Source organism: Equus caballus, chromosome 10 (assembly GCF_041296265.1).
Source record: "Equus caballus isolate H_3958 breed thoroughbred chromosome 10, TB-T2T, whole genome shotgun sequence".
In the NCBI taxonomy this organism is placed as follows: Eukaryota; Metazoa; Chordata; class Mammalia; order Perissodactyla; family Equidae; genus Equus; species Equus caballus.
The window spans coordinates 57,560,936-57,574,970 of NC_091693.1; the positions used below are offsets into that span (position 1 = coordinate 57,560,936).

General features: G+C 39.1%; 1 protein-coding gene across 9 annotated transcripts in view; it reads right to left on the reverse strand.

Annotated features, from left to right (window-relative positions):
* FBXL4 (F-box and leucine rich repeat protein 4) overlaps window positions 1-7,815 on the reverse strand; it is a 67,262-nt gene extending 59,447 nt beyond the window's left edge. For 2 of the 9 annotated variants that reach the window (XM_070223585.1, XM_005596840.4), the window contains exon 1: window positions 7,678-7,788. The gene's annotated coding sequence lies outside the window, so the exon portion shown is untranslated. Of the gene's footprint in view, window positions 1-7,568 lie in introns of all 9 variants that reach the window. The other 7 variants (XM_070223583.1, XM_001503857.7, XM_014734214.2 and 4 more) reach the window with 7 other exon arrangements.
* Window positions 7,816-14,035: the final 6,220 nt, after the last annotated feature.

The window sequence follows — 14,035 nt, forward strand, 5'->3', positions numbered from 1 at the left end:
TTTTTATTAAGTCTAATCATCATTTTTTATGCCACATTTTTGTGGGTCCTAGCAAACATTTTACTTAAGAGCAGTAGCAGGCATAGTGTCCAAAAGGTAAACCCTGGGATGGACAGTATTTAATATTTTAAATCTAGGAACCATTAATTACAGATTAATCAAATTTTAAGATGTTACCAAACTGCATACTGCAAACACTTCCAGTGGGAATGCAAAGTGGTATAGCCACTTTGGAAAAGTTTGGCAGATTATTATAAAGTTCAACATACCCTTACCAACCACCCAGCAATACCACTCTTGGATATTTACCCAAGTGTATTGAAAACCTATATTCAAACACAGGTGTATAGCAGATTTATTCATAATCACGCCAACCTGGAAACATCTAACATGTCCTTCAACAGGTGAATGGATAAACAGTGGTCCCTCCATACAACGAAATACTACTCAGTAACAAAAAAGAATGAATCACTGATTCATGCAATAGCACAGATGAATCTTACAATGCATTTTATAAGTGAAAGAAGCCATGCCCAAACGCTACAGATTAAACAATTTCATTTACACGATACTCTGGAAAAGACAAAACTACAGGGAAGGCAAAAACATCAGTGGTTGCCAAGGAGGTAGGGGAGAAGACAGGGTTGATTCCAATGACTAGAAAGGGGTAGCAATTCTACAAAGGAATTCTTAGGGTGACGGAACTGTTCTACATGCTTTTGTCTTCAGTCTTTGTTTTGGACCAAAATAAGTCAAGTAGAAGATCTGAAACTCCAGCATCAGCTTGTTTATGGGCCTCCTAGCTTATCAATCTGTTCTTCATCAGCACACCCTGAGAGACAGCTACGAGTTGGCATGTCCTACCCATTCATTACACGCAGAGCAAAGCCTGATCACAGAGCCCCAACCACTCAGCTGGCCTGAGGGAACTACTTGTCCAGAAAAGAGCATAGTGACCTTCATGACTTCACAGAGACTCCTGACCAGGAACAATATCAATACAGTGAATATAGCTCTGCATTTATATATACGAGTAGAATTAGTCTTCTTAAAGATGGGGGAAAAGTTGGGCGATTAGAGCAAAGGGTTTCCAATAACGGTTAATGCAAAAATATAGGAGGATCATTTTAAAGTAATTACTGTCATTGTTAGCGTGAATTAATCAGGTACTGGATCCATAAAACAAGTACAAGCTAATTTTTTTAAATTTTTAAGTTCCCAGAAATTAAAAAGATGGTGGTCAAAATAAATTAAAAATGAAAATAATGATAGGTGACCCAGAACACAGATTCAAGAAGAGACTGAAGCTGATGAAAATTCAAGCAAATGTTAGAAGATATGTAATATTCTGGTAATTCTAAAGGAAAAGAACTGACTCAAACTCTTATTCACATAGAAAAACAACAAAACGAAAAATATTTCTAGACATGCAAGTGTACTTCCCATAATTCTTTTTGAAAACATTACTCAAGAAAGCATTTTAGTCAAAGAAAAAATGAATTAAAATAAATAATTTTAAAGAGGAAGATACAATGTTCCAGTAATCAGTGACCTTATAGTTAAATTCAAATCATTATAGATACAGTACTGGTAAAGTTGAAAAGGATGGTTAGAGAAAAAAACAGAAGATAAGTAATAAAAAAAAGAAATCAAATCAATAAAACCAAGAATGTGAGGAAAGCAAGGAGTCAAGGTCCCACCTTATTAAATGGAATCGTGAGAGCAACAGAAAGTCAGTTATAGATGGTTTTAAAATTTCCAAACTTGCAAAGGGGAGAAAAAAAGGAAATATGAATAGGTTAAATTTTCCTATTAAAAAATAAACTCTTTTGTGGGCCAGCCTAGTAGCATAGTGATTAAGTTTATGCATTCTGCTTCAGTAGCCCAGGGTTTATAGGTTCATACCCCAGGCATGGACCTAGCACCACTCCTCAAGCCATGCTGTGGCGGCATCCCACATAAAATAGAGGAAGATTGGCACAGATGTTAGCTCAGGGCCAATCTTCCTCACCAAAAAAAAGGAAAAAGATAAACCCCTTTGCACAAGAGATCCTTATAATGGAAATGTTCTGTATTTAGACTATGGTGGTAGTCACAAGATCTACATAAAATTGCAGAGAACTAAACACGCACACACACGTCTGTAAAACAGATGAAATCTGGATAAGACCTGTGGGTTGTAACAATGTCAATTTCCTGGTTGTAATATTGTACTACAGTTAGGCAACATTTTACCATAAGGGGAAACTGGGTGAAGTAAACACAGGATCTCTCTGCATTATTTCTTATAATTGCATGTGAATCTATAATTATCTTTAAAATAAAGTTTTTAAAAAATGCAAATAAATAAATAAAGGCAAACTTTCAAATTGGAGGGGAAAACTGGAAGGAAAAGTAAGTCCAGCTATAAGATGTTGATGTTTATAGGAGAGGCAAGTAAAGCAAAATGATGAAGAATAGCTGAAAACAAACACATGGGCAACAATGAGATCTATCCGGTACACAAAAAACTGAGAGATAGCAACAGTAATGTCAGACAATGTAGAGTCCAAGGCAAAAATCATTAAACAAGGCAGAAAAAGATACTTTATATTTTGTAAGATTAAAATCCACTAAGAACCATCTCTGTAATCTATAAGGATGAAATCAACCAAATTCCTGGTCACAGGAGACTAATATATTTTGCTTACTGATTTTCCAGTTTTGAGAAAACAATAAATAAAGATACAGCATGTTATGAAAATGTGTTAAGTCAAAACAACAGGGAAAGGACAGCTTATTAAAATAAATGTTTTGAGAAAATGACCAGACATTTTTAAAAGTAAGTTTAGAATACTATAGCATTTTTAAAAAATCTAAATATATGATACAAAATATCCAATTAGAGAATATGTACAAAGAGTATTTTAATAATCTTCAGGTGTAAACTCAGACCATAAAGGAAGAGAATAACAGAAATGATATCACATACAAGATTTCTATATAGCAAAAGCTCCCAGAAATAGCATTAAATAAAGAGATTATGAAAAAGTTCTAGCAAATGGCACACCAAGTCATTAATAGCTACCATATGTAAAGAGTTACCACAAATTAATAAGAAAAAGAGGAACACTTAAACAGAAAACTAAGCAAAGAATATGAAAGAGTAACAAAAGATTACAAATGGCCAATAAACATTTACAGATATTCAACTCCATCAATAAGCAAAGAAATACAAAATTACAACAATAATAAAAATTTCCATCCATAAAATTACTAAAATGTACAAAATGACTGTATCATCTTAGCAGTAATTGTTTTGAGACAATTCTTCACAAGTCTCTCACACGTTTGCATGTCTTATAAGCAGGAGTACTGATGGCCTTTGTTCCAGACTATCTTTTCAAGGGTGTTTATATAGCAAACATCCTTTGCAGATAAAGAGAGCTTTCCTTCTGGAGTAGAGGGCAGGTTTGTTTACTACCCAGCATAATAAAGATAATCTCTCTCTAGTGCAGAGTTTAAGCAGGTTTACTTGCAGCCCATTATGAAAGAGTCAGGTTCCCTAAGCTCAGGGTTCCTTTCCTGTAATGCAATCTACTACATGTGCTAGAGTCATCTGGCCGTTGTCACATCACCCTGCAGAAACTGGGGCTCAAGAAAGCACCGCAAGAAATGTGATACTCTGGCTACTGTTGTTGCTCTGCTTTGTCTCTGACCCAGGAGTCTCATGTCTTCTGCCAGTATCCACGAAACTGTTAGCTTGCAAGTAGGGTAAAATCTCAGATCCTTGACAATTCTCAGCAATGACGTGGCAGCAGCAGCATTCTTATAAACTGTATAAATTTACTCTTACAACAACCTTTTGAAGAGCAATATTCCATAATCCATCATATTTTAAAATGTATGTAGCCTTTCACCCAGGAATTGCACATCTAAGCACTTACACTAAGGAAATTAACAAACATGCAAATACATACATACAAAAAGGATCTCTGTAGTATTGTTTGTAATGGAAATAAATTTGGAATAGTGTAAATATGAACAGGGGATTGGTTAAATAAATTTTGGTTATTCCTACAATGAAATACCAAAAAGACTTTAAAAAGATAATGTTATATGCACTGACATAGAAATATGCTCATCAATTATTACTGACTGGAAGTTATAGAAAATTATAGATAATACACTGCAACTTATGAAACAAACTTATGTAGACTTATTCACATGTATTTTTAATGTCTGGAAGGAGAAAGAACAAATGATTAAATAGAGATGATCTCTGGGAAATGGGGTCATAAGGTAGGTGGGCACATGACATTTTCATTTTCTCCTTTGGCTATTTCTGTATTACTTGACTTCTTTTTTCTAAGATATACATTTACTTTATAATCAAATAGAGTTTCAAAGCATCTACTATAGCAACACCTGAAAATTCATTATATTTAAGATGTCCAGTTGGGATGGTAAAATACAAATGGACGTGAAGCGGTCTCAGGGATCACTCCTACAGGCATTTATCGTGTAGAGCTGCTAGAACCAGGTACGGAATGTCCCAAGTCACAGCTGATGCGGAGAGACACACTACACTTGCTAATACACAATGCAAAGTCAGGAAATGCAAATCAAAACTACAGTGAGATACCATCTCACACCCATCAGAATGGCTATCATTAAAAAGACAAGAAATAATGAGTATTGGAGAGGATGTGGAGAAAAGGGAACCCTCGTACAATGCTGGTGGGAATGCAAACTGATGCATCCACTATGGAAAACAGTACAGAGATTTCTCAAAAAGTTAAAAATAGAAATACCATATGATCCAACTATTCTACTTTTGGGTATTTATCCAAAGAACGTGAAAACATTAATTCGAAAAGATCTATGTATCCCTATGTTCATTGCAGCAGTATTCCCAATAGCCAAGACTTGCGAGCAACCCAAGTGCCCATCAATGGATGAATGGATAAAGAAGATGTGGTATATATATATATACATATACAATGGAATACTACTCAGCCATAAAAAAGAGGAAATTGTGTGATTTTTGACAACATGGATGCACCTTGAGAGTTTTTTGCTAAGCAAAACAAGTATGACAGAGAAAGACAATTACTGTATGGGGGCCAGCCTAGTGATGCAGTGGTTAAGTTAGTGCATTTCACTTTGACAGCCTGGGGTTTGCAGGTTCTGATCCCAGGAAAGGCACCTACACACCACTCATCAAGACACATTGTGGAGGAATCCCACATACAAAATAGAGGAAGACTGACACAGGTGTTAGCTTACTGACAATGTTCCTCAAGCAAAAAGAAGAAGATTGGCAAGAGATGTTAGTTTAGGGCCAATCTTCCTCACCAAAAAAAAAAAAGAGGGGAGAGAGACAGAAAGGATTACTGTATGACTTCACTCACATGTCGAAGATAAACAAACAAATGCATAGATAGGGAGAACAGATTGGTGGTTACCAGAGGGGAAGGGGGTACAAAAGGGATAAAGGGGCACATACATATGGTGACAGATGGAAACAAGACTTTTGGTGGTGAACACAATGCAGTCTATACATAAGCCAAAATATAATGATGTACATCTGAAATTTACATGATGTTATAAACCAATGTGACCTCAATAAAATAAAGAGAGATGCAGATTTTTAATTGAGCTGCTTCTCTATGTACAACTCTTGAGGAGCAACTCTACGTGGGGAGTTCTGAGTTAACAGGAGAGGGAATTTATTTAACAATGGTTAATTACTGACTGACCATGGCAAAGGCAAGCTGAAAAATAGAACTTCGACAATAGGCAAGAAACTTTAAAGGAAGGGAAGAAAGGAGAAAAACAAGGAAATCAACTTACCCCCACTAAATTTATTCATCCCCAAAATATTTAGTGATATCTACAATATGCCAGGCAGTATTTAAATCACTAGATATTAAAACACATTCTAAAGCTAGAGTAATAAGAACAGCATGGCATTAGCACCAGAAGCCAGAGGTCACTGAATAACAGTTCAGAAAAAGTCCCAAGGATATACAAGAATTAGATCCTAGAATAAATACAGTATTTGTTATCAGTAGGAAAAAACATAACTCAACAAATGATGATCCCAGTCACTGGCTAACAATTTTGGAAAAAAAAGTTAGAGCCTTATTTCCTTTTTCACACTAAAATATGGTTGAGGTAGGTTAAAGATTTAAATAAGAAAAATAGGAGCATTAAAAGTGCTAGAAGAAAACAAAGGTGGATATTTATATACAATTCATGTGTCCAATAGTCTTTTTAAGAGAACACGACAATTAGCTCCATGAAGTTAAGACAGAGAAATGCTGATCACGGGAAAATTAAGAGGATGAGGCACTGAAACCAAAACAGTCAAGGAAGAAGGAGCAGTTTTTGTTAACCGACCACAGGGAAAGCAAAAGATAGACAGTTAACAATATTTTAAGATGCCACTGTACAGACGACTACAATTGCATCACTGGATCATAGCATGAGTAAAAAGGAATTAACCATCTTACATTGACCTGACCTCTCCGATTTTCAGGTCCATTACAGAAGGGAAGACCATGAAAATGCAGGGTTCAGAAAAGCCAAAATTTGGGACAGTAGTTACAAAAAAAGAGTTGATACTCGGAAAGGAAAAATGGAAAGAAGGATCCAATTCAATGAACAATTACACAGTCATTACAATTACTATGGGGTAATGCACACTGCCACTAGAAAGAAAAGTACACTGTGCCTTTCCCCCAAGAACTTAATATCTAATAAAGTACTATAGGTGTATGGATGTATCAGAAAAATCTCCCTCTAGTCAACCAACAGGTACAATATGTAATAGAGGAGAACAGAAGCATCAAGCGAATTTTAAGGGAAAACTGTGCCTATATTCTGAACTTAAGAAACCGCGGAGGCCAGGCCGGGAAGCAGTAAAGGCAGCTTGTGTGCTCAAACAGGCCAGAACAAGCAAGATCGCCGCACCTGGTGTCAGCGAGCATTCCAGGGCATAAAACCAGACATGGTGTCCTGCCAGCAAAACTACCTGACCACTCAGGTTTCTATCAGTTTGACTTTCTTTCTAATCATTTGTATATTTCAATTAGTGAATGCATCCCGGGCCTTTGTGGCAATGAGCATTTGGGAAACCATCAAGGAAATCCAAAACCACTCTCACTGCAAACACGTTGACAAGGAGGCCAAGTGGATGTTCATCATCACACTACACTCTAAGGACATCCCTAAACATAGAAACAAGGTTGCAGCCGGCTAGCTTGTGGCCGTTCGGAAGAAAGACATGAGCCTGGTTAGGCAAAACCCATCAGATGCCAGAGGGCAATCAAGGAAGTACGCACAGCAGCAATAACTACCCAGGCAGCCGGTGGCCAACCCGGGACTGCAGTCAGCCAGCCCCGCAGACCCCGCGGGGTAAACCATCACGCGCCGCGCGCACGTAGGGGCAACGCCCCACGCCCTGCGGACACGCTGGTACAGAGAAGCGGCGCCCAAGTCACGTCAGCGGATTTTAGGGTCCCCAGCAAGCTCCGCCAGAGCAGCGCAGACTTTGGGGGAGGGACGACCGGCGGGGACCTCACCCGGGCGCCCAGGCTCCCCAAAGCGCGGCGCTCCGCCACGGCCTGGCCCCGCCCCAACGCCGAAGGAGCAAGACACAGACCCTCGGGAGGAAGAAGTAAAGGGCCGTACCCTGCAGCGTCCGGGAGAGGCGCGCGCCGCAGGCTTCACCAGCGACCGGCCAGCGCGGGAGCCCCGCCCAGAGCGACCCGGAAGGAAGACGCGAGGAGGGGCGGGGCCTGGAGGCGGGGCGGGGCCTGCGGGCGGGACGGGGGGAGGCGGGGCGCTGCGCCAGCTGGAGGCCCTCCGCAGCGTCTGGACCGCCTTCTCCCAGGCCGAGGGGAGGAGCTTCCAGCTGGTTTCCCAGCCCCGGTGGTGCCCTATAAATTGCCAGTTGCGCTCCAGTGGGCAGTGGTTGCAAACCCATTGCAGGAGTATTTCCTTCCTCCCACCGGCCTGCCACCTGTAGGGTAGTCCTGCTAGGGCTTCTTCAGTCCCAAGTTGGTGGGTGAGGTGATACATAGGGATTACAGGTGGTAAAGCCCTTAGAGGAAAAGTGGAACATAAATTATAGGCACTCTAAAGGCATAATTCACCAAGTTTGCAAACCTCTTCTGCCCCAGATAACAAATCCTTCCTGCAGGTTCATCTCTCTTCCAACATTCTGAAGCCCGTGATCATTCCCTCTGATGAAGAAGATGCGCTCATGGGCTTCCTTACTCAGTTGTTTTTATTTATTTTCAGTAGATACAATGTCACCCTTTTTTTAGTTTGCATCATATTTATCTCGTTACAAGGTTTCTGTTAAGATGCAAGAACATTTAATAATGAAGAGATGTTAAACTACACATTACTTGCTATCTAATTTGCTCCTAAAAGGCAAAATAGTAAGGATATTTATTTATAAATTATATACATGAACTGAGCTGATACATGATGTGCAGTGTAAATTGTATCCAAAAATGAAGATTTTGAAAAGAAAGTGAAGCTTAATCTGCATCCCACCCCCAAACCCCCTTGCGTATGGCCAACATTTAGTGACTTTCTTCCAAAGAACGTGGAAAGGAGGGAAGAGTATCGTGGAGAAACCTGGTAAATAGTACCTTAGTGAGATGAAAGTTAACACCATCAGCAGTAAGCTGAGTTGATAGCATGCACCCTGATATGGTGTGAGGAGAAGGGAGCTTCATCTCTCTGCTGTTCTTCCTCAAAACCTGTGAATCCCGTCTAACCCTGAGACAACATCAGAAAACCCAGATATCCTACAAAATACCTGAACAAGCTGTCAAGTTAATGAAAAAGAAAAGCAAGGAAAAACTGAGAAATTGTCACAGACCAGAGTGGACTTAGGAGGCAGCACTACTATATGTAACACAATATTTTGAATGGGAACCACAAACAGAAAAAGAACATTGGTGGGAAAACTAGTGAAATTGGAATAAAAAGTGGCACTTAGTTAATAGTAATGTACCAGTGTTGGTTTCTTAGTTGTAACAAATGTACTATTGTAATGTAAGATGTTAAAAGTGGAAAACCCATAAGTAGTGTAAGGAAACCCTATGTACCATTGTTACAACTTTGCTGTAAGTCTCAGCCTATTCCAAAATCAAAAGTGGATTACAAATGATAAGTTAACTTATGAATAAGTAAATAAAACTAACTCTTTTATGGTTACCAGTGAGACTCAATTGAGTTGATGCCTTTAGGGTACTTCGCCCCAGTCTAACTAAAGCACTTTCTCATTTCTAACACAATTTCTGGATAAACTTTTCATTGAAGTATAAAATAGACTCAGACAAGGACACGAAATATGAGGGTAGAGTTTGATGAAACGTGAACACACCCATGTGTTCACCACTCAGATCAAAAAATAGATCATTGCTGGCACTCAGAAACACCCCACTTCACCTCCTAAATCTTCCCTTTCCTCCTCCCAAAGGTAACCATTATCCTGACTTTTAATACCACAGGTTAATTTTGCTAAGTTTTTGTCTTTATGTAGATGGACCCATACATTATACAGTCTTTCGAGTCTGGCTTCTTTCTCTCAACATTAGCTTTGTGTATAGTTTTTCGTGTTGTTGAGTGTAGTGGTAGTTTCTTGAGTTTCTATTGTATAATTATACCATAATTTATTTATCTATTCTACTCTTGATGGACATTGAGCTGTTTTTAGTTTTGATTGTTATAAACAATGCTGCTATGAACATTCTTATTCATATCTTTTCGTGCATATCTTTTGCATGCCACTCCGTGCATTTTCATCTCCTCGGTGTCTAAGAGATGTGGTAGCTGGTGGTGTTATTTGTTTAGTGTTTTTGGTGAGTTTTGTTTTTAAAGGCACTTAAAGTGCTGCTTGGAAAGTATATAAGTTTATATTTAAGAAAAGGAGAAGATTAGGGCAAAGTTCCATTTCTCTGACTAGCCGGAATTTTAGTCATCACTGCTCACTCTCCCCTTCCTCCAACCTTCTCGTCTCGAGGGCCAAGCCATTGCCATGCTTGGTTTCCTGAAGAAGAGCCAAGTGAGGCCATGGAAAAGGGCGATACTTATCAGTTAGTGATGGCGCTGATTTAATGGATGAACTAATGCCTAGTTATTAAAAGGAATGTTGTTTGGAGCTGAATAGCATCCCACGCTGTAACAGGACTATTACAAATAAAGAAAGTCCCAACAAAGCTTAATTGTGCCTAAAGTCACGAGCTTAGCAAGCTGGTTATGATCCATTCTATGTGAGCTTCAAAAGTTACAATGTTCTTCTCAGACAGGGAGGCGGGCAAAAAAGCAGCAGGTTCAAAACTCCTCTGTCTCTAACTCTGGAAACACTGACCATCATACCCTCCACTATTTTCAAGTGATTTTTCTGTATCTTAAAGCAAAATGTCTATCAATTATAAACTTTTGGGGTGAAGAGTATGCATGACAATAAGACTGTATCAGGGAGGTAGAGATATTCAGCACATAGCAGAGAGGGCCAAAAACGTGTCCATAATGAGCTCCCGTAGCTTTTCTATCATTGGTTCCCAAGGAAGGTCTTTGGTCAAGTAAAGACCTCTCAGATAATGCAACTCCATGCATTTTCTACATAACTCAGCCAAAATCATTTACCTCTCTGTGAAATCTTAGGTTAACTAGTCTGTTGGAAAGTGGTATTCAGTCAGTAATATTAGTCCAAGGTTTTTAAAAGGCCAGTGGCCAAAGAGCTTGAGTAATAGCCAGTAGAAGTGATCTCTTAGTGTACTCTTTTTTAACCTCTTAGAGTCTATAAAAAAGTTTCATTTTAATATCAATCTATTATAATATTAATCTAGAAGCAGTCACAGCCATTAAAAAGAAAATAAGAATTTTAAGCAAGAAGTAAGCCCAAAAGTCGTGAAGTCCAAACCCCTTTTTTTACAGGTGAGGAGCCTGAGGCGGAGAGAGGTTAAGTGACTACCCCAAATCATAGCGTCAGAACTGTCAATGAAACTTACTTCTCTGACGTTCAATCCAGAGGGGTTTTTTTTAACGATACTACATTACTTTATGATTTAACAAAAACTTAGCTGATCATTCTTCCATATGACCATAACCTTGAATTAGCTGAATAAAGCTGAAAGAAGATTGAACTGAGGAGTGAGAGAACCCGTCTGTCCAGCTCTGCTACGTACGTCACTCTGCCATCTTGGATAAGTTACAATTTCTCTGAGCTTGTTCCCACTTCTATGAAATGTGCCTAACTCGCTGGCACTGGAGAGATTTAAAAGAGATCTTATAAGGGAAAGCACTTTGTGACCTATAAAGTAGTATGCAAATGTATGAATATTATCAATATTTAGTAGAACATGTTGAAGATCAGAAATTGTCTTTCCAGCACAAAATGTGAGATTAGCACCTTCAAGTTCATTCTAGTCTAATCCTTTCAATTTTCACTGAAGGAGAGAAAAGCCTAGGAAGACTGGGTAATTTACCCAAAGACTTATGGCAAGTTGCTAGCAAAGCCAAGACTTAAATGTCGGTCTCCTAACTTGCAGTTTCCAATGAACAACTCTAATATCTTTGATAAGTGAATACTAATTACAAACCAGTAAGATGGTTTCAAATAATCTGATAAAACTTTAGACTGAATTTACATGGGCCTAGAAGGGATATCCTAAAATATTTTTTTAAATATTTTAAAATTACATTTTAGGGGCTGACCTGGTAGCGTAGCAGTTACGTTCACATTATCCACTTTGGTGGCCCGGGGTTCACTGGTTCAGATCCCGGCATGGACCTACTCACGGCTTATCAAGCCATGCTCTGGCAGGTATCCCACATATAAAGGAGGGGAAGATGGGCACTGATGTTAGCTCAGGGCCAATCTTCCTCACCAAAAAAGAAAAAAAGAAAAGAAAATCTAGCTGTGAAAAAGAAAACTATCATTAAATCTAAAACCACAATAATGTACCAATGCCTTACAGATTCAGCAATATTAATTGTATAATTTCTTTCATAGTGCTGAGTGTAGAAAGGTCATTTCAGGATGTGAATAAGGTGGTCCTATAAAAACAGTTTTGAAAAGGGGCTTAAGCATCAACATTTTTTTAAAAACCCAGGCCACGAAACATAAATGAGCTTTCCTGCTACTACTACGGTCAGAATGCTGATACTTCCAGTGGCCGGCCTGGTGGTGTAGTAGTTAAGTTCCCCTGCTCCACTTCACCTGCCCAGGGTTCGCAGGTTTGGATCCTGGGCACTGACCTAGCACCACTCATCAAGCCATGCTGTGGTGGTGTCCCACGTAAAATAGAGGAAGACTGGCACAGATGTTAGCTCAGGGTCAATCTTCCTCCCAAAAACCTCCAAAAAACTTAGCATTAATAAAAGATTGTCAGTGGTCGAGAATGCTGTAGGAGAGATATAACCTGGAGACAATGGACAGAATAGGTCTCTTCCTGAGATAGCTTCACGCCTGTGGTTCTGCAATGGCTGGAACACACAGCCATGAAAATGAAGGTCATGGCCAAGGCTTTGGGTAAGCCCAATTGAGGCTACAATCCCTCTCCTTCGTACTTTTTCCTTTTTAAGTGCAGATGCTTTTAAAAGAGTTCCTGTGTATCTGCATTAGCCAGATCCCTATAGTCCATCCACAGAGTAACATGGTAATCAAGAGAACAAAAGCAAAGATTTTCAGTCCATAAGGGGAAAGCAAAAGCAATATGTGACTTTCTAAGTATCAATATTAATATTCCATATAACTCAAAGTCTTCAATACTTCACTGTTATTTTTTCCTCAATGGAAGATTTGAGGGGACCGAATTATCCAGATAAACATTCAGTATTCACCCATTTATTTGTGCCCTTGCACAACTGTAAATGTCCCTTCTCCATTGTAACATAATCTGTGTATTTAAAACAAAAAATTCAAAATATGATTTTCTGGGTTGCCTATATCCTTTGGAAAATAAAGAAGCGTATCCTATTTTCCCCATCTAGTTGATATGGGTAACAAAATGTATATAGTCAATACAATATTTTCCCCGTCTGGTTAACATGGGTAATAAAATGTATATAGTCAATGCAAATGATTCAAGAGTAATTTATTAAGCGTAGTTTAAAATGAAATCTTGACAATAAATGATGAACCGTTATTACAAAGCTTTGCCCAAACCCAATACCCTTTGATGGTGCATTTCCTTCATCTAGCTGTCCTATGTCTCTCCTGGACAGGGTGTGGAAGGACAAAGGTGATCTGGTAAGTTGCTTTCCAAAGGTGCATCTTTAAATATTATCCTTTGTGATACTGTAGCTGTTTGGGGTTTCTCAGTTAGATTCCTCAGTGCCTTATTGGGAAAAACTTCTCTATGTCAATGTCATTAAAAAAACATAGAGTCGGGCCGGTCCAGTGGCATAGTAGTTAAGTGCATAGGCTTTGCTTCGGCAGCCAGGGTTCACAGGTTTGAATCCTGGGTGTGGACCTGTGCACCACTCATCAAGCCATGCTGTGGCAGCATCCCACATACAAAATAAAGGAAGATTGGCACAGATGTTAGCTCAGGGACAATCTTCCTCAAGCAAAAAAGGGAAAGATTGGCAACAGATGTTAGCTCACGGCCCACCTTCCTCACCAAAAAAAAAAAAAAAAAAAAAAGACACATAAATCCCATAGAACAAGTTTAAAAGTAGGCTTGCTTCTTTTTCTGGTTATAAATTGTATAAATTTTCCAGAATTTTGAGGAGGAATTGACTTTCCTCTTAAATAGGTTTCTCAAAATGTTACCAAAGATAAAGCTCCCTATTATAGACTTGCTGTGTTTTTTTCTTGCTTATCATTTCAGCTTTTAATGGTGAGAGATTTGATTGCTTTAGAGTAAGGGTCTTTTCCTCCAAATCAAATGACTCACAAAGCAAGTCACTAAGAGAAGAGAGTGAGAAGCCAGAATGGGCTGTTGGCAGCGTTCCCCCTTCCGCCCCCCCTCCTGGCCTCCTGCCCCCTGAGAACGCCTGCAGCTGCCAGGACAGCACAAAC